Genomic DNA, 19,847 nt, shown 5'->3' on the forward strand with positions numbered 1-19,847 from the left:
CTAATAATTCCCAACATTCTGTTTGCTTTTATGACCGCCACAGCACACTGAGCCAACAATTTCAATGTAATATCAACTATAACGCCCAGATTTTTTTTCCTAGGTGGTAACTCCTATAATGCAACTTAACATTATGTAGCTACAGTAAGGGTTTGTTTTTCCCTAAATGCATCACCTTGAGTTTGCCCACACTGAATTTCATCTGTCGTATGGATGCCCAATCTTCCAGCCTCACAATGTTCTTCTGCAATTTATCACAAGCCACTTGTGATTTAGCTATTCTGAATAATTTTGTGTCACCTCACTCATTGTACCTATTTCCAGATCATTTATAAATATTTTAAAAAGCACCTGTCCAAGCACAGATCCCTGAGGAACTCCACTGTTTGCCTTTTTCTACTGTAAAACATACCATTTAATCCTACTCTCTGTTTCCTGTCTTTTAACCAGTTTGCAATCTACAAAAGGACATCACCTCCTATCCCATGACTTTTTAGTTTTTTTAAAACTAAAGGACTTTGTCCTTTAGTTTTAAAACATAAGGGACTTTGTCAACACCTTTTGAAAATCCAAATACACATATCTACTGATTCACTTTTATCCAGATTTTTATTCACCACTTCAAAAAAATGTAGATTTGTGAGGCAAGGCTTCCCGTGACTAAATCCATGCTGGCCGTGTCCCATTAAAGCATGTCTATTTATCAGGTATGTGCATTCGGTTTTCATGAATTAGACGATGTCAATGATATTGTCTAATTTGTCATGGTTCGGTAGCGCCGATATAGGAAGGGATTTTTGCCTAAATTTCGGCAAAATTCGTATTTCGTGTTAGTGCACACTAACGGAGTTACTGTGCACTGCATATCTCTTAGTGCGCAGTAATACCAATTAGTGCACACTGTTTTTCTAGCTAACAAACTCCTCTGAATTGATACTTTTTAATTTTTAAGATGCATTTTTTAAGTGTGCACTAACATTAGTTACAGCGCACTACTCCATACGTAGGGGCGGATTTTAAAACGAGCGCGAATAGCCTACTTTTGTTTGCGCTCCAGGCGCAAACAAAAGTACGCTGGATTTTAGTAGATACGCGCGGAGCCGCACGTATCCGCTAAAATCCTGGATCGGCGCGCGCAAGCCTATCGATTTCGTATAGCCGGCGCGCGCCGAGCCGCGCAGCCTACCCGCGCAGCCTACCCCCGTTCCCTCCAAGGCTGCTCCGAAATCGGAGCGGCCTCGGAGGGAACTTTCCTTTGCCCTCCCCTCACCTTCCCCTCCCTTCCCCTACCTAACCCACCCGCCCGGCCCTGTCTAAACCCCCCCCTTACCTTTGTTGGGGGATTTACGCCTCCTAGAGGGAGGCGTAAATCCCCGCGCGTCAGCGGGCCTCCTGCGCGCCGGGACGCGACCTGGGGGCGGGTCCGGAGGGCGCGGCCACGCCCCAGGGCCGCCCCGGGCCGTAGCCACGCCCCCGGAACGCTCCCGACACGCCCCGAAAATGCCGCGCGGTTCGGGCCCGCCCCCGACACGCCCCCCGACACGCCCCCTCCGAAAACCCTGGGACTTACGCGAGTCCCGGGGCTCTGTGCGCGCCGGTAGGCCTATGTAAAATAGGCTTCCCGGCGCACAGGGCCCTGCTCGCGTAAATCCGCCCGGTTTTGGGCGGATTTACGCGAGCAGGGCTCTGAAAATCCGCCCCTTAGTGCGCTGTAAGTTCTATTAGGGCACACTAACTAACTCATTAGTGCGCACTAACGGGCCTTAATGCACATTAACATCTAGCTAGTGCGCACTATCTCATTCGATGTACTGCGCACTATTGTTGTTAGTGCGCAGTAAGGCCCATTAGTGTGCACTAACGAACTTCGTAGAAAATTGCCGAAAAAAAAAAATTAACTGTGGGAAAACAAAATTTTACACAGAGTGCCCAATCCGAAGCCTGAACCAATATCTTTAAACGAAGCACATCTCTACTAACTATGGGGCGGATTTTAAGAGCCCTGCTCGCCGGTGAGCCTATTTTACATAGGCACACCGGCGCGCGCAGACCCCGGGACTCGCGTAAGTCCCGGGGTTCTCCGAGGGGGGCGTGTCGGGGGCGGGCCCGGTCGTCGTGGCATTTAGGGGGCGTGTCGGCAGCGTTTTGGGGGTGGGTCCAGGGGCGTGGTTACGGCTGGGGTGGTCTGGGGGCGTGGCCGCGCCCTCCGTACCCGCCCCCAGGTCGCATCCTGGCGCGCTAGCGGCCCGCTGGCTCGCGGGGATTTACGCCTCCCTCTGGGAGGCGTAAATCCCCTGACAAAGGTAAGGATGGGGTTTAGACAGGGCCGGGCGGGTGGGTTAGGTAGGGGAAGGGAGGGGAAGGTGAGGGGAGGGCAAAAGAAAGTTCCCTCCGAGGCCGCTCCGATTTCGGAGCGGCCTCGGAGGGAACTTTTCCAGTCTTCAGATAATTCAAATGGTTTCAATATAATGTTACAAATTACTTGAAATAGGTCTTAAATTTCATTTATGAGTTATTTCAGAATCCTGGGATGTATACCATTTAGTCCAGGTTATTTGCTACATTCAAATTGTCAATCTGGCCAACTACATCTTCCAGGTAAACCGTGATTTGGGTCAGTTCATCTGAATCATTAACCTTGAAAACCATCTCTGAAACGGGTATCTCCCCAACATCCCCAACAATCTCCAGAACGGTATCTCCCCAACCAAAGCAAAGAATTCATTTAGTCTTCCATGATGGCCTTATCTTCCCTAAGTGCCCCTTTAATCCCTTGATCATCTAATGATCCAACTGACTCCCTCACAGGCTTCCTCAAATTTATTTTAAAAAAGTTTTTATTATGAGTTTTTGACTCAGTGGCCAACTTCTTTTCAAATTCTTTTTTAGCTTGTCTTATCAATGTTTTATATTTAACTTGTTAACACTTATGCTTTTGCCTATTTTCTTTAGATGGATCCTTCTTCCAATTTGTGAAGAAAGATCTTTTGTCTAAAAAAGCCTCTTTCTCCTCACTTTAACCATATTATCACCATTTGGCCTTCCTTTCACCTTTCCTAATGCGTGGAATATATCTGGACTGCACTTCTAAGATGGTATTTTTTGACAATAACCAAAAATCAGACTACCACAAGTACAATAGCATTATAATGTAGATGCTTGTAGTGAATTTTGACCAGTCATAATAGGCTTCATCTTATAAGCAACATAGCAAGATGATTGGCCTTATATTTAATCATCAGTCAACTTCCCAGACCATAGGTCAATTTTTTTGATATTTTCATTTGCAATTAATACTCTGTGCAGTTCATGTGACTTAACTTTGTGAAATTGCTGAAGCCATGAGAGATGTCAATACGCCCGACATGGTTCCATGTTTCGAACGCTTGCCGTTCTTTATCAAGGGCTAGAATTCAGCATCTAGGAGATAAAACCAATATTATCTCTCTATAAATACAAAAAAATCACAACAATCCATAACTTGTCTATTGGGCAACACATGAATATTGAAAAATCATGGGCTGGCACTTACTGTATTTGTAGTCCTTTGAAATTCAAGAGTTGGGGATTTCAATAATGGCGTGTCTGCTTCATTTCCTATGTGGACACCGGAAGTGTCTCCTAATATATGCAAAATGTCATCATGATTAATCAGTGACGTAAATGCCGTCAAGTTAATGTATACCATTCTACTGCGAGGTTCAGTCCTTTGGGGTGGACCGAATTCAATTTAAAAATCCAAAATTGTTCTCTTACAAAAATTGTTCCTTACAAAAGTGAAGCCCTCTTCCTTATACCATTGTCTCATCCATGCGTTGAGACTCCGGAGCTCTGTCTGCCTCTGTGGACCTGCACGTGGAACAGGAAACATTTCAGAGAATGCTACCCTGGAGGTTCTGGATTTCAGATTTCTACTTAAGAGCCTACATTTGGATTCTAGAACCTTCCTCCCATATTTTCCTATGTCATTGGTACCCACATGTACCACGACAGCTGGCTACTCCCCAGCAGGGTCTAAAATCTTATCTAGGTGCCATATGAGGTCCACCAATTTTGCACAAAGCAGGCATTTTACCAGGCAATCCTCACTCCCACCAGCCACTCAGCTATTTACATTGCTAATAACTGAATCACAAACTAAGATGGTAGACCTAACACTTTGATCAGGGGTAGTAGCCCTGGGAGACACATCCTCAGACCAGAGGACAATGCATCAACTGGAGAAAAGGACTATGCTACAGAATCATTTCCTGCAGTACCAGGTTGATATTCTCCGACCAAGAGACCTTTCTCCTTTAAGGCAATACCAGGGCTGCCAGTCTCTAGTTGGGACTTGGCTACTATGTCCCTGAAGGTCTCATCTATAAACCTTCTGTTTGCCTTAACTCCTCCAGGGCTGCCATGCTAGCCTCCAGGGATAAGACTCGCTCTCTGAAAGCGAGGAGCTCTTTGCACCGGGTGCACAATAATTTCTTAACCACTTTATAATGTCTTTATTGATTAGTTGTTACTATATGCCTGCTATTTCCTTGTGTATTCATACTTGTGAAAGTGTCTCCTGCCTATAAATAAAAGGATAAGCTGGGGTGGGTAGAAGGTGGGTAGAAGGGATGGAAAGACGAACACAAAAACTTTAAGCTTTTTCCTACCTTTTGGATAGCTTTCTATAACAAACGCACAAACTCTAAAAGGTAGATTTTAAAATATGCATGTGGACGCACATGTGCACGCTTTTGCTGGCATGCGCACATGGATGCGCCAATTGTTACCATACTATGATGGCACATGATTAATTTGTAATCTATACCACCCATATTTCTCTTTATTGTGCCCTTCTGTAAACCATTGTGATGGTTATTTAACTTAATGACGGTATAAATGTTTTTAAATAAATAAATAAATAAATTGATTTTATAATATGCGCACGACTATCTGTGCATGTTATAAATTCCATTACCCATGCGCACATGTGCACGTGATTTTATATTGTTGCGCGCATGTGTGCGAGAATGCAAAGTGTACGTGGGGGGATTTTAGTAGATGCATGGGGCGAAATATTAGGGCCTATTTTCCTGTTCCCTCCCTATTCACCCCTGTAAAGGAGCAGACTTCCTAAATGATCTACCTAACCTGCCTCCCTTTTACCCTACTAGCCTCAACACCTAAAACCCTGCTGACTACCCTAGATTTTTTTGTTTTTCTCCTTACCTGCAGTCCATAGCAGCAGCAAGTTACGCGGTCATCGGATCCTGGCATGCTCTTATGCATGGCACTGATTTTAATGGCACTGTCCTAGCCCACCCATATCCCACCCACACCTCACCCAGACCCCACCCACAGCCGGCACCTTTTTGCAATAATATTTCCAATGCATGTACTGGGAGATATGCATGCGGCTGATGGCCTTTTAAAATCCGTGTGGCCCACATGCTTCCGAGTCATGCATGAATCTTCCAGCTTGGCTGCACATAGGGTTTTGAAAATCTACTTGTAAGTCTTTTTCTACCTTTAGGCTTGCTTTTTTTTACAAACACATAATCTCTAAGTCTTTATCTATATATTGACTTGCTTTTCTTTGCAAACACAAGCACACACTAAAGCTTATAGCCCAATTGTTTACCTCTACCCAAAAATGTTTAAGTTCTAAAATTCCCCAATAACATTTTGCTGATTTGGACAGATAGTAGCAGGTTACACAAGAATAAGGGGAAAAGCCCACACCCCTGCAATAAATCTTAGTGTTGCCTTCCCTGGAGTTACTTGCCATAGACTCTCAGTTGGTAACCCTACCTCTAAAAGCCATCATGCTATAATTTTCCATTTTCATCCTTTTAAATTTACATGGCTTGTTTTCTTTAGCAGTGATCCCCTAAAATAGACCACAATGATTGAGCATCCAGTGACTGTACCTTGTATATGAATCTCTACAGTATATTTGATGTACATAATTTACATTACATTTGTAAGACCTTTGAAATTGTTTGCATCTATGTTGCGCAATAAGCAAACATTATTATGGAAGATCAAATGTTTTCTGATGTTCTTTAAGCTTGAAATCATGGCCAGTGAAAAGGTGTTAGGTACCCAAGGTGAACCTTCTGCCTTGCGCCCACCCACCACCGGTCCTGCCCCCCCCCCCTCCCCCGGTCCTCCCCAGCCCTGGTCCCAGTCCTGACTCCTTACTCATTAGCTGAGATGCAGCTTGTGGCCCACTGAGTGTGTGCTTCTCTGGGCTGTGAGCAGGATGGGTGCTGCTTGCAGCCTGCCGAGAATCTACTCCTCTCTGCCATGAGCAGGATAGTCTCCGCATGTGGCCCTACACGGTTGCTCTTTGGCTTCCCCTAATGTTTGGTGCCTTAGGTGACTGCCTAGTTCACCTAATGGGATGCACTGGCCCTGCTTGAAGTCCACAAAATGAATAGACATCTCTCCTCAACCTCACAAACTAGGTAAACCTTAGGACCTTCATTAGTCATGACTTGGCTTTGTAACATCAAGCCCTGATTTCCTCCCAATATATATTTAACACTAATAGGGCCTGTAGAGTTGTCCATGGCCTAAATATCTTGACTATGCACTGCCTGTGGTGCTGGCCAAATCCTCTCCTACTGTTAATTCTACTGTTTCTAATCTCATTTCCCTTTTTTTCTCTTTTCTTCCTCCATTTGCCACTTATGTCTTTCCTCTATGCATGCTGGTTGAGACATAACAGATTGTCTTTGAATGTATACAAAACAGAAATCTTAATATTATCACGTTATCTTCTTGACAATATCTATTCACTTCATCAGTGTGCTGCAGCAGTCGTTAAACAGAATGTTAGGAAATATTAGGAAGGGAATGATGAATAAAATGGAAAATATCATACTGTCTCTATATCACTCCATGGTGAGATCGCACCTTGAGTACTGTGTACAATTTTGGTCGCCACATCTCAAAAATGATTTAGTTGCACTGGAGAAGGTGCAAAGAAGGGTGACCAAATTATAAAGGGGATGGAACAGCTCCCCTATGAGGAAAGGCTGAAGAGGTTAGGGCTGTTCAGCTTGGAGAAGAGACAGCTGAGGGGGATATGATAGAGGTCAATAAAATCATGAGAGGGCTAGAACAGGTACATGTGAATCAGTTAATTACTCTTTCAGATAACAGAAGGACTAGGGGGCATGCCATTAGGTTAGCAGGTAGCACATTTAATACAAATCAGAGAAAATTCTTTTTCACTCAACGCACAATTAAGCTCTGGAATTTGTTGCCAGAGGATGTGGTTAGTGCAGTTAGTGTAGCTAGCTTTAAAAAAGGTTTGGATAAGTTTTTGGAGGAGAAGTCCATTAACTCCTATAAAGCAAGTTGACTTAAGGGCAGAATTAAAATGCCTAGTGGGCGTAAATTCCAGCCTTTACGCGTGTGGATGGGCCTTATGTGCACTGGCAAATTTTCTATGAGGCTTGGGCACGCACGTAAAGGCCGGGACATGTTCAACTGCGGGCCTCTTGGAAGGGGCAGGCTGCAGGGCGTGTTTTGGGTGGGGAGGGGCAGGGCGGGGCGGGGTGGGGCGGGGTGGGCTGGGCCAGGACAGCGCTATTGTTCACTGTCCTGGAGCTCGCACACTGGCTGGCTGCCAGCATGTGCAAGTTACTTCAGGTCAGGCCCTGAAGTAACTTGTAAAATAAAAGGTAATACAATTTTAAAAAGGGTGTTAGAGGATGGGGAGGAGAGGAGAAGGGAAAGGGAGGTTAGGGTAGGGAGTAGGAAAGTTCCCTCCCAGTCCACTCCTAAATTGTAGCAGACTGGGAGGGAACTGGGGAAGGCCCCGATGTGTTGCCACGCGAAAATCACAAACATGTAGCCCCCCTCCAGTGCACACATGTTATAAAATTGCACGTCCGTGTGTGCACGCATGTGTTCTTTTTTAAAATCTACCCCTTCGGATATAGCCACTGCTATTTCTGGCATCAGTAGCATGGGATCTACTTAGTGTTTGGGTACTTGCCAGGTTCTTATGGCCTGGATTGGCTACTGTTGGAAACAGGATGCTGGGCTTGATGGCTTGATGGTCTGACACAATATGGCAACTTCTTTTTTGTTTCATCTTTTTTTTTTTTTTTGTTTAAATATGTTTTTTATTGAGAGATACAGCAAGTATTGACATCATACATGCTTGATATTATCCATCAAATACATCATTTACATAACATAATTATAATATCCAAGGAGGCACCTCTCATTTAGTGGGCGAGAATCCTAGAATAGGGAGATAAAAGGCAAACAAAAGAAAGAGAGAAAAGAACCAGGAAAAGAGAGGAGAAGGAAAGAAAAGAAAAAAGAGAGAAACAAGAAACACCCAGAGTAATAAGTAATGATACATTATTAGTAATGACAATTACATAAATTGAATCGTATGGATAACCTACCCAGCATCCCTATTCATTAACAAAGCATAATCGTCAAGCGGCTTCCACACCTGAGACCATGACGTAAGCCGTCTGAACTTGATTGCCATAGCCTTTTCATATTTACTATACATGCATACTGAATTCCACCACAAGTGTTCAGAAAGTAAAGTACTCTGTTTCCAATTAGCCATTATATTGTGTATTGCTACAAGCATTAAAAAATCAAATAATCTACCATGAGCAGGGTTGAGACACAATATCGGGTCCCTGCTACGGAGAATGACCAATGAATATGAAATTGGGCATATCAAAGGGAGTATAGTGGAAATAATAGACCATATCTGGAGCCAAAACCGGTTAACATATGTGCAATAAAAAAGCATGTGTGAAAGAGTTCCATTAGGTTCACCACAGGACCAACAGTCGTGAGTAGCTGTTAATCCTGCTCTATGCAATTTCCATGGGGTCCACATTGCTCGATTCAGAACAAAGTATGAAGTCTGGGTTAAGCTAGAGGACAAAGAAATGCGGACTGATTTCTGCCATAAGGCTTGCCATTGGGCTGCATCCAGCTGGACAGCTAAGGTAGACATCCAAAGGGATTGCAATCCCGTGGTGGAACCAAATGGCATGCGTGACTTAAGGTACCTGTATATGCGAGAAGCAAGATGGCCCTTGTCCCCATTTAAAGAGTAAAAAGAAAGCAAGTGTGGCTCAGTATGATTGAAAAGATGAGAGACAGAAATATCTTTAAAAATATGTTTCAACTGGAGCCAGTTGAAACATGAGATGATGGTAGACCAAATGTGTCCCGTAAACACTCAAATGGGACAATCCGGTTGTTTTTCAGTAAATTGGAGAGAAATCAGATCCCACATTTTTGCCAAAGAGGCCAGCTAATAGTCCGTCCATCTACTTTTATATTTGGGTTATGCCATATCGGGGCAAATTTGGATAGTGTCCAAGCCGGAACCTCAGTTGGCCTTAAAGTATCAAAATCAAACATGGCTATATATAAGGATCGCAAAATAGGATTGCGTCTAATGCAATTTGAAAGTGGAATTCCAGGGTGATATTCCAATGGAGCAGAGGGTAGTAGAGCTAACTCTATAGATAACCATCTAGGGGAGGTGAGAAGTGATCTATCTGTAGCAAAATACTGTTGACCTTACTGCAATATATATGCTTGATGGTATTGATAAAAGTCTGGAAAATTAACCCCCCCAAACTTAGTGATTCTCTTCAGTTTGGATAACGCTATCTGAGGGGTCTTATTATTCCACAAAAACCTAGCAAGAATCTGATCCACTCGTTTATAAAATAATCGAGAAAAAAAAATAGGCAGCATAGAGAGGACATAGGTAATCCGTGGGACAAGAACCATTTTTATAGAATCCAGTCTCCCCCACCAACTTAAATGGAGAGGGGACCAAGTTAGTATAGCATCGCTGAGTTGACGGAGAGTTGACTCTTCACAATGGGATATTGTTGAATTAATATCCATCTGGAATTTAATACCCAGGTATTTAAGACCCCCTTTTACCTTTTGAATCGGAAGGTCACCTAAATCCACGAGAGACCCAAGAGTGTTTAAGGGAAGCATCTCAGTCTTATGCCAGTTGATTTTATACCCAGAGACCAATGAATACTCAGAAATGAGAGAAAATAACGAGGGAAGGGAAAGGTCAGGATTAGTTAAAAAAAGAAGAACATCATCCGCATAAGCCGATAACTTATAAGTATGATCTCCAATGTTAAAACCCTCTATATTCACTGACTGCCGGATAGATAACAGAAGGGGTTCTAAAGCCAGGTTAAAAAGTAGTGGGGACAGCGGGCATCCTTGGCGAGTGCCCCTATGTAACGTAAATGGGGAGGATGAATGGTTATTAACAAATAAATAGGCCGTAGGAGAGGAATATATCGTTTTGACCCATGATAAAAAAACTGAGCCAAAGCCAAACCATTCCAGAGAGGCCCATAAAAATGGCCATTCAACGCGATCAAACGCCTTTTCTGCATCTAATGATATGGCTACTGCAGGTATTGATAAGGAAGGCGCTTGAGATAGAATGTGCAAAAACATACGGGAGTTATTGGTGATAAGTCTATTCTTAAGGAAACCAGATTGATCGGGATGAATGATGGAGTATAGTACTCGGGATAAACGTGTAGCTAGTATTTTAGCAAAAATTTTGTAATCTGTATTTAATAAAGATATCGGTCTATAATTGGACACAGAGGTGGGGTCACGACCAGGCTTCGGGAGAACCACTATACAGGCTTCAGTGAATTTAGAGGTATCAGTGGAAGAGGAATGCATAGAAGAAAAATAAGTATGTAAATGTGGAGCAAGCTGTGAATTAAAAGCATGATAAAAGTCTGTGGAAAGTCCATCAGGTCCGGGGGCCTTGCCAATGGAAAGTGAGGAAATAGCCGAAGTAACCTCCTCTTGAGTGAAAGGTGCGTCTAACATTGAGGCTTGTGTTGCAGTGAGAGCCGGATGAGTGACATTGTTCAAGAAGCGACGTATTCCATCTGATGAAGGATCAACTTCTGCCTGGTATAAAGAGTCATAAAAGGAACGAAACTCCTGTAAGATTTCAGCATCTGTGGTCAAAGGTGTTTGAGTGGAAGATAAGATCATATCAATTCTTTTTTTCTCTTGACGTTTTTTGAGATAAGAGGCCAACAGATGACCGCATTTATTATTTTCGGCATAATAAGTGGCCTTAGCGTGGGTGAGACCAAGTTGAACCTGAGAACTCAAGTGTTGGTTGTAGCGATATCTCGCTTTCAGTAGATTAGTAAGAGAAGAGAGCGTAGGATCAGCTACATGGTTATGTTCCAACGTCTCTACTTCTTTCTGCAAAGTAGATAAGGCAGCGCGATATGTTTTCTTGCTTTGTATAGAGTAGCTGATAATGGAGCCTCTAATCGTCGCTTTAAAAGCTTGCCATAAAATATCAGGTGAAACATCTGAGGTAGAGTTAAACAGAAAATATTCTTTTATCTGTTCATGTGTCCTGGATATAAAGGAGGAGTCCGCTAAAAGTGAAGAGTTGAACCGCCACCGACGTTCCGAGGATATTGTGGATAATAGTTGAATCGTAATCTGAATCGCTGCATGGTCAGATACCAAGATAGGTTGGATGGATGCTGCAGTTAAACAAGGCACCAACTGTTTGGAAATAAGGACGAAGTCTATTCTAGAGTACGTGTTGTGTGGAGCAGAAAAAAAGGTGTAATCCTTAGTTGTAGGATGGAGAAGGCGCCACGGATCTGACAATCCATGCGATTGCATTAGTGCCTGTAGTACCTTGCAGGATTTTGATATGTGGGGGCGTAGCTTGGTTGTCCGATCTAGGAAAGGATCTAGAATTTGATTAAAATCTCCCCCTACTATTACAGGAGCCGATGGAATAGCAAGTATACGGGCAAACATACATTGAAAAAATTCAGGAGTGTCTGCATTTGGAGCATAGATGTTCATTAGTGTATAAGCTTGCTGCGCAATCTGGATTTGCGCCAAAGACCATCTACCATCTTCATCAGCAGAGGAATGAAGAATTTTGGCCTCTAATCTCTTATGCAATAAAATTGCAGTCCCTCTTTTTTTATGAACTGCGGGGCTAAAAAGTACATGACCCACCCATTGTTGTTTAAGTTTGAGCGACTCAGTAGAAGATAGGTGGGTCTCTTGTAATAAAGCGACGTCTGTATTAAGGGTGTGAAGATATGTCAAGATCTTTTTCCGTTTAATTTGGTGTGTGAAGCCGTTGACATTCAGAGAGGTGATCTTAATGTCATTGATTGAAGACGCCATGATCTTACGTAATAATCATATGCTAGGTAGTATCCATCCAAAAATACAGTTTGAAGTATCTCGGGTGATGAGAAAAAGCCAAAAATAGAAAGGAAATATGGTATAATCCAAGGATATCCGTAGAGCATAAACAGACAGAGATAGGAAAAAACATGGAGGGAAAAAAACAAATCAGAAGCCATAATGGCTATTGTATGTAAACGAGCCTCTTGTAGTGCCAGAGGTCGCAAGTAACCGTCCACTCTCGCCAGACCGTATATTAGTACAATAATTAACCCCATATTATGAAAAGAAAAAAAAGAAAACATAGGAAAAAAAAGGAAGATCGCTCATGCCTTCCAACTTATGATAATGTCTATGAACTAACAAAAAAAACTGAACTGAAAATAGGCCACTAGGAGTAGTCCGATAACGCACAGTCTAGTATGCGGAGTATAATAATATAAATATTTATATTGAACTTTTGTATATAATTATTCTCCTCTATCTCTTTCTATTTCTTACATTCCCAGTTCATTAGCCCTTGTTAATTGTAACTGCTTCTCTTCATCACGTTATTTATGTTTTTTGGTTGTATTATCCGCACCCCTGTTTTCTGTAAACCGACATGATGTGAACGAGTTCATGAATGCCGGTATAAAAAACCTTAAATAAATAAATAAATAAATAAATAAATAAATAAATAAAATTTAATCCGCTGAAACTGGTGGCCATATATACTCGCGGGGAGAAGAGAGAGCAGGAAAAAAAAACGCCCTAAAAGGGCTATCCCATGATAGGCATTATAACAATATATGCCATAAAAGGTACATAGTACTGAAGATACAGAGAACATAAAGAAAATATTCAGGTTACCATTTCAGTAGTTTGGTCGAGGGACCGAAGATAATCTTCAAGCGCTGCAGGGTTATTGAATGTCTGTGTGTGATTGCGGTATGTGACCTTCATTTGGGCCGGGTAGAAGAGGCCATATTGCGCTCCAAGATTTCTGAGGCGAGGGCGAAGCGCCAAAAAACTTTTCCGTTTCGCCGCTGTATGTTTAGCGAAATCCGGAACAAAAGAATGGTATTACCCTGGAAATTAATAGGAGCTTGAGCCTTCGCCGCTGCCAGAATAAGCTGTGTGTGCGGATAACGTAGGGCTTTGAAAATGATAGGCCGGGGGTACTTTGACTCCCGTAGAGGCCTAGCCGGAATCCGGTGTGCCCTCTCTATTTCGAAAGGCTTGTTGAATTTCATTTTCAGGGCAGACGGAATGAGATGTAAAAGAAAGGCGGTAATATCCGTACCTTCTGCGCCCTCTGGAACGCCGAGCACCCGAAGGTTGTTCCGTCTATTTCGATTAGATAAATCCTCTATTTCAGACTGCATATGTTCCAATTCTTGGCGAATTTTAGGGAGAGATGACGTAGTAAGTAATAGTGAAGCAGTCTGGGCTTCAACGTCGTCTAATCGCGATTGAAAGTGCGCCATTTGTTGGGTTACTGACTTCAATTCTGACCTAATCGCCGTCGTGGCATCGGTATTTAGTTGAAGCATTTCCTTCAATTGTTTAAGTTCTACAAGGACGAGTTCCGCGGACGCCATTGTTTTGCTAGGAGCAGACTTCTCCGGCATGGGAGGGTCGGGTTTGGCGCGTTTCGAGCCCGATACCGCAGCAAAAGCTGCATCAATCTTTACGGATTTAGTCACAGACATGCTGGAAGAGTATCAGAAGGTGTCCGCTCAAGCGTAAGAAGAAAAAAAAATAGAAATAAATGGGGTTTTCTAGTGATAAAGAGCTGGGTCTGGCGGAGCTCACAGGTTAAGCGGCCATCTTGGTCGCTGCTCAAGAGCGCCCCACAATATGGCAACTTCTTATGTTCTTATGTTATCTTTTTTGATGGGGTTAAAATTATGATTTCTGACCAGGTATAGAATCTAGGCATCATTCTTAATGAGACCCTTTCCATGAAGCCTCATATCAAGTCAGTTATAAAAAATTCCTTCATGAAACTTTGCATTCTACATCACCTCCATCCCTTTCTCAATCCTGAAGAATTTTATAGTGTACTTCAGTCATTGATCTTCTCTGGTATGGATTACTATAACACTCTTTACATCACACTTCCTGCATATGTTCTGAAATCTCTGCAGATTATTTTGTATGCTGCTGTACACCTCCTCACAGGAGCTAAATTTTGGGAGCACATCACTCCAGTGTTACATTCCCTCTATTGGCTTCCCATCTACTGGAGGATACATTATAAACTGGCTGTCAGTATCTACAACTTGTTAAATAATGTGAAATCACCTTGGATCTTCTCCATGTTAAAAATGCATAGTCCCTCCCTTAACCTATGGTCGGTTACACAGAATTTGCTTGATGTCCCTTCTCCCAGGTTCACTCGCTTGACTAAAACTTGTGAGTGTGCTGTGTCTATTGCTGGACCTGTTTTCTGGAATTCCCTACCTCTCACAATCTGGAACATCAATGAACCGAAAATGTTTAAGCAGGCATTAAAAACATTTCTATTTAAACAAGTATTTGAGATTGTAGATTAGCCTCTCATTTGTTCTATCGTTTTTTTTCCTTAGCATTATTTTAATAATGTGATGTCCTCTACATTAGATATCTTTTCTGTTCAGGTATTTGTTGTTGACTGGCTTACCTTGTATTAATTTGATTTTGTCTTGTTTTTATATGTTTTATTCTTTTACTATTACTATTTTGTATGTTAGCCTGTAATCTGTCCCAAACTTTTTGGAGGGTGTGGGATATAAATAATTTTAAATAAATAAATTGCAGCATCCAGAGCACATTAAGAGGCTCCGCATTAGTGAAAAAAAAAGTCATCTTCTCAGGTGTATTCTTTTCTTTCTCATGTAATCTGTATGTATTTCAACCCTCCAAATGAACATATTTTTCTGATGAATATCACACAACTTCTTGCACTTTAGTACATACCAACTATCTATTCAGGTCATTATTCTTCATTAGCATGTCCATTACAATATTTGCATAAGAACAATAATACAACATGTAGAGACTGGGGAAATTCTATTTATTGTATTTCTTAAGAGATACAATAAATGGGAAGTATATAAGACAAAGTGTTTATTTATCAATAAATAATATACCTCAGGATTAACACATTATCACACTTTAATGCATCAGCCCCCTTTGACGTATAAAGCTTAAATTTATCATAATGATATTCTTATTCTATGACCTTTAATACAGGTTTTTTGCTTTGTATATTGAGTACTTTGCAGTGTTTCCCAAATTGAATGCCCATTTGCTGTACACAGAAGTGTATGAGATTATTTTAAACCTATTACACAAGGTAAACATAAGGCCTTCAGGATATAGAACAAGGAGAAAAAATGCAGCAAAATTCTAAATTTGTATGTATGTACAGGAAAAATAATCTTAGCTCTGTTTCAAGGTGATATTGCACACCAATGGATTTACTATGCTGCTTCTTTAAATGTTAATATTAATTGTATAAATTGCAGTCCTATTTCTTTCAAATAACAATGAAGCTAAGAGAGAAAAAACCCTCCAATCTCATGACAAGTAACAGAGTGATGGTCCAGAAGAAATTTCCTGTGCTTCTTCCTACAATAAAGTGATAAAACTGGAAATGCTTTGAAATATTAGAATATTTACTTAAAATGAATATTTTGCTTTTAAAAGTGTGGGTTTAGGACACAATTTCAGATTACACAGCATTACTGCTTGTATTATATGGTAATTTATTTTTAAATGACCAGTGTGTGCAAAATATTGTCATTTATATGTATTTTTCAACTACTCTACAATACAAATGAAGATCAGGGCATCTCATTGCAAAGTATGTTGAAAGCATAGCTTGTAAATCATCAGTTACCATATTAATAATACATTTTTTAGAACAATATTTTCAACAGATCATAATTTTTGTTGGTTTCATAAGAATGATAGAAATGTCTTTAAAAAAAATATCTTCCTACCCTTGTATCTCTTTCCAGTCTATGAAATAAATCATTTAAGAAGGGCAGATAGTGGGATATGGTGTTTTCATGGATATTTTTTCTTAAATTTTGTTAACAGTTTAATTACTGTTTCTCTAGTTCAGTTCATATTGCCATTTTGATTATTTCAGTTAGCCACATTTCCCTAGAATGAAATTTGCTATAGCACTTAAAAAGTCATGAACACATATCCTGTTTAGTGCTTCTTCGTTCACACTTTGCAAATCCAAACTGACACAGGGACTTTGCTGTGAAATGACAAGACAAGGCCACTGTAAAAGGGGGAGATAGCCAATGCTTTTATCACAGCTGACAAATCTGAATCTAATCTGAAGCAGAATTTCATCTGCAGTTTACATATAGACACACATTAGGCATGACAGCCAAGTCTGAGGTAAACTCGGGGTTAAATTAAAAAAAAAAAAAGCAGCACAGCCATTTATATGAACCTTAAACGTACACTGGCAGTTTTCCTTTTGCTCATCTGACATTTTTCTTTATGTTTCGTCAGCTATATCTGAGTGATCCGACAGCCACTACATGTGGTACACCCACCAGGATTATTATCTAGACCAAAGGCCCAAAGCTCATTGTAGCAGGCATGTAATTCTTTACAATGTATGCCACGTTAACTGTGTTGGGTTATCTATTCAACAGCTGACTGAGCTGGGCTCTCAAGCTCTTCTCAACAACCATGTAAGAGGCGATGACAATTGTACTACTTCATAACAGCTGCATGGAACTCTGACATGCACTGCACAGCAACCAGTCATCTATATAAACCAATTTCAACAGCAAAATTGCATGGTGCCTCCACTCTGTTATAAACACAATGATACCCACTCACAGCTAATAAATGCACTGTATTTCTCCTGAGCTTTAAAGAACAAGTTCCTTGCATCTGAGAATGCTCTTCCACAAATTAGGACACTGACTGGACTAACTGATAGCTTATACTTTCATGTAGCTCCTGAAGGTTTATCATTTATAGATCTTTAAGAAAAAGGTAAGTGAGTTATTAGCATTTCAATGCCATTTTACTGTTAACCTAAGCTGACAATCAATAGCAGAAAGAAAGATAGGCTGAGATCAAGGTATTTACAATATGCCTTTAAATAGCTGTAACTCTGTTAACACCTCAAGAGGTGTAATTAACATATTGAGAGCATTGGCAGGCTATCATACCTTCTGATGCTCTCAGGCATATTCCTCCAGTGATATATAAAGAGGCAGGATGCCTGAGTACTAACCATCCCTCCTCCCTGCAATGAAGCATCCTCTTCCAAACCCCCATCATGAAAAACAAGGGCCACTCTTTCTGTCATTCCCTCCCCCCAAAAAAAAAAAAAAATTAGACCCTGGCCCCCTGGCTCTGAACTCCACCCCGTTCCAAAAGGATGACATTCACTGACCCCATGCTTGCATCCCATAAGCCCCATTTTCCCTAGAGCTTCCTACCTGCAGGAGCCCCTGGATATGTAATAGGACAAGAACAATCTCCAATCACTCCTGCCCTGCCATCTTCATCATCCAAAATATCACCAAGGATTCCTTTTGCCCCTCACATATGGGACAAAGGGGAGTCTTGGGTCAGCCTGTATCATTTTGAATGAAGATGCCAGTGGGGCAGAAGCCACTGGGGATTGCTTCTGCTCCATTACCAACCTGGGGGCACTCAGAGGTTTCAGGAGTAGAGTAGAGTGGAGGCTAGGGTGGACTGGCAGCATGGGGAAATTGTTAACTTCTGCATGTTGGGTGTGAGGTGGAATTATTCAAGGGCAGACACCTGTTGTGGGGTGCTAGGAAGGTGGGGGTTCATAGGGACTTGTTTATCAGGAGGTTTTATTGAAGGGGCAATGGAGTTGCAATGTCAGGAGCATGGTTTGAACTCAGAAATTCATGCCCCTTTAAATATCACTAGGGGGGAAGCACATTCTCATGGGTAGAAACACATGGCCATTAATGCCACAGGCCAAGTGTTTCTACTGGCCATTTGGGTAGGTAATATTGGTTAGGATTTGAAAAACCCTTTGAACATTGGTTAAATGTGATTGACCTCCTGGAGATTGTGCATGTATGAGCACCATTTTTAGAGCAAGTTTTATTTGATTCTGCCAAAGGTCATCGATGTAATAAGTTCTCTTGTGTCCTCTGATGTTTCTTAGGGTGGAGATAAGGATCTATTTTTTCTGCTAGGTCTTATGAGATTATTTGGGAGAGGAGGTAATGTATTTATATGTATTTTTGCACTCTGCAGTAATTCCACAATTATTGCAGTTCCTACCTGCAACCACAGGGGGAGAGAGAGAGAGAAAACCTAGCTATAAGGGCCTTCTAGTTAGCTATTTATATCTCTATAGAAGGTCCACCTGGTAACTCGAGGTGAGGTTTAGGTAGTAGTATAGGGGTTAGGGGCCACTTTGACATGATAAACTCTCTACCTGGGTAACATCAAGCTAGGTTGAGAGAATATTGTACAAATCTCATCTTTGTGTGAGTTTCCTCACTCTGAAGGACGTCATATCTTCACAAAGGTGTACTGTTCTGTTCGTACGTCTCACTCTGCATGTCAAAGTGGCCCCTAATCCCTACAGCACTACCTAAAAACCTCATCTCGAGTTATCAGGTGGGCCTCCTATAGAGATATAAATAACTAACTACTAGATGGGCTTTATAGCTATGTTCTCTCTCTCTCTCTCTCACTCAGAAAATAACCTCCTAAATTTGAGGATTTTAATGAATAGACATTTTTCCTACTGCAATTGGCCACAGAGCTTATGTGTCACTGCTTTTCACAAAATCAACCAGATTTTAAAAGGCCTGCACGCGTAAAAACAGGGGTATATGCATGTGGCTGGCCCTTGTTCACACCGTGAGCATTTTAAAATGGGCCCGGCCAAGTACGTAAACCTCAGTATGTGCACAAGTTTCTGGGCCTCTCTGAAGGGTCTAGGCAGGGAGGGGTGGGGGCAGGCCAGGACAGCACCATTGTACGCTGTCCCAGTGACTCGCACGCTGGTGGCTGGCCGACGCACAACTTACTTCGGCTCCGGCAATGAAGTAAGTTGCAAAACAAAAAAAAATAGGATAGATAGGAAGGGTTTAGGAGGTGGGGAGGAGAGGGGAAGAGGGGAAGAGGGGGGTAGGAGGTAGGGAAGTTCCCTCCCAGTCCACTCGCTAATTGGAGTGGACTGGGAGGGAAGGCGTAATTTGCAAAATTTGCAAAATTTCACCCCTCCTTGTGTGCGCTGGCCGCACATGCGTGCGCGGATTGTAAAATCCGAAACATTCATATTATAAAATTGGTGCATCCATGTGCATGCGCTGGGAACTGCACATGAGTATCTTTTAAATCTACCACAATTTACCCAAAAAGCAAAATGGGATTTGCAGTTACAACATGATTGAAAATTGTAGCATATATGAATATGTACATGTTATGGCGGATTGTCTTTTAAAAATTCGAATCGAGCAAATATATATATGGAAACATAGAAATGACAGCAGGAAAGTACCAAATGGTCCATCCAGTCTGCCCAGCAAATTTATGTTAGTATCTTCTGTGCCGTGTAGGTTAGCCCCATGCTTATCAGTTTTCCTGACCGTAAACATCAGGGCCCTTGTTAGTTGCTG

Source organism: Rhinatrema bivittatum, chromosome 6, assembly GCF_901001135.1.
Source record: "Rhinatrema bivittatum chromosome 6, aRhiBiv1.1, whole genome shotgun sequence".
Taxonomy (NCBI): domain Eukaryota; kingdom Metazoa; phylum Chordata; class Amphibia; order Gymnophiona; family Rhinatrematidae; genus Rhinatrema; species Rhinatrema bivittatum.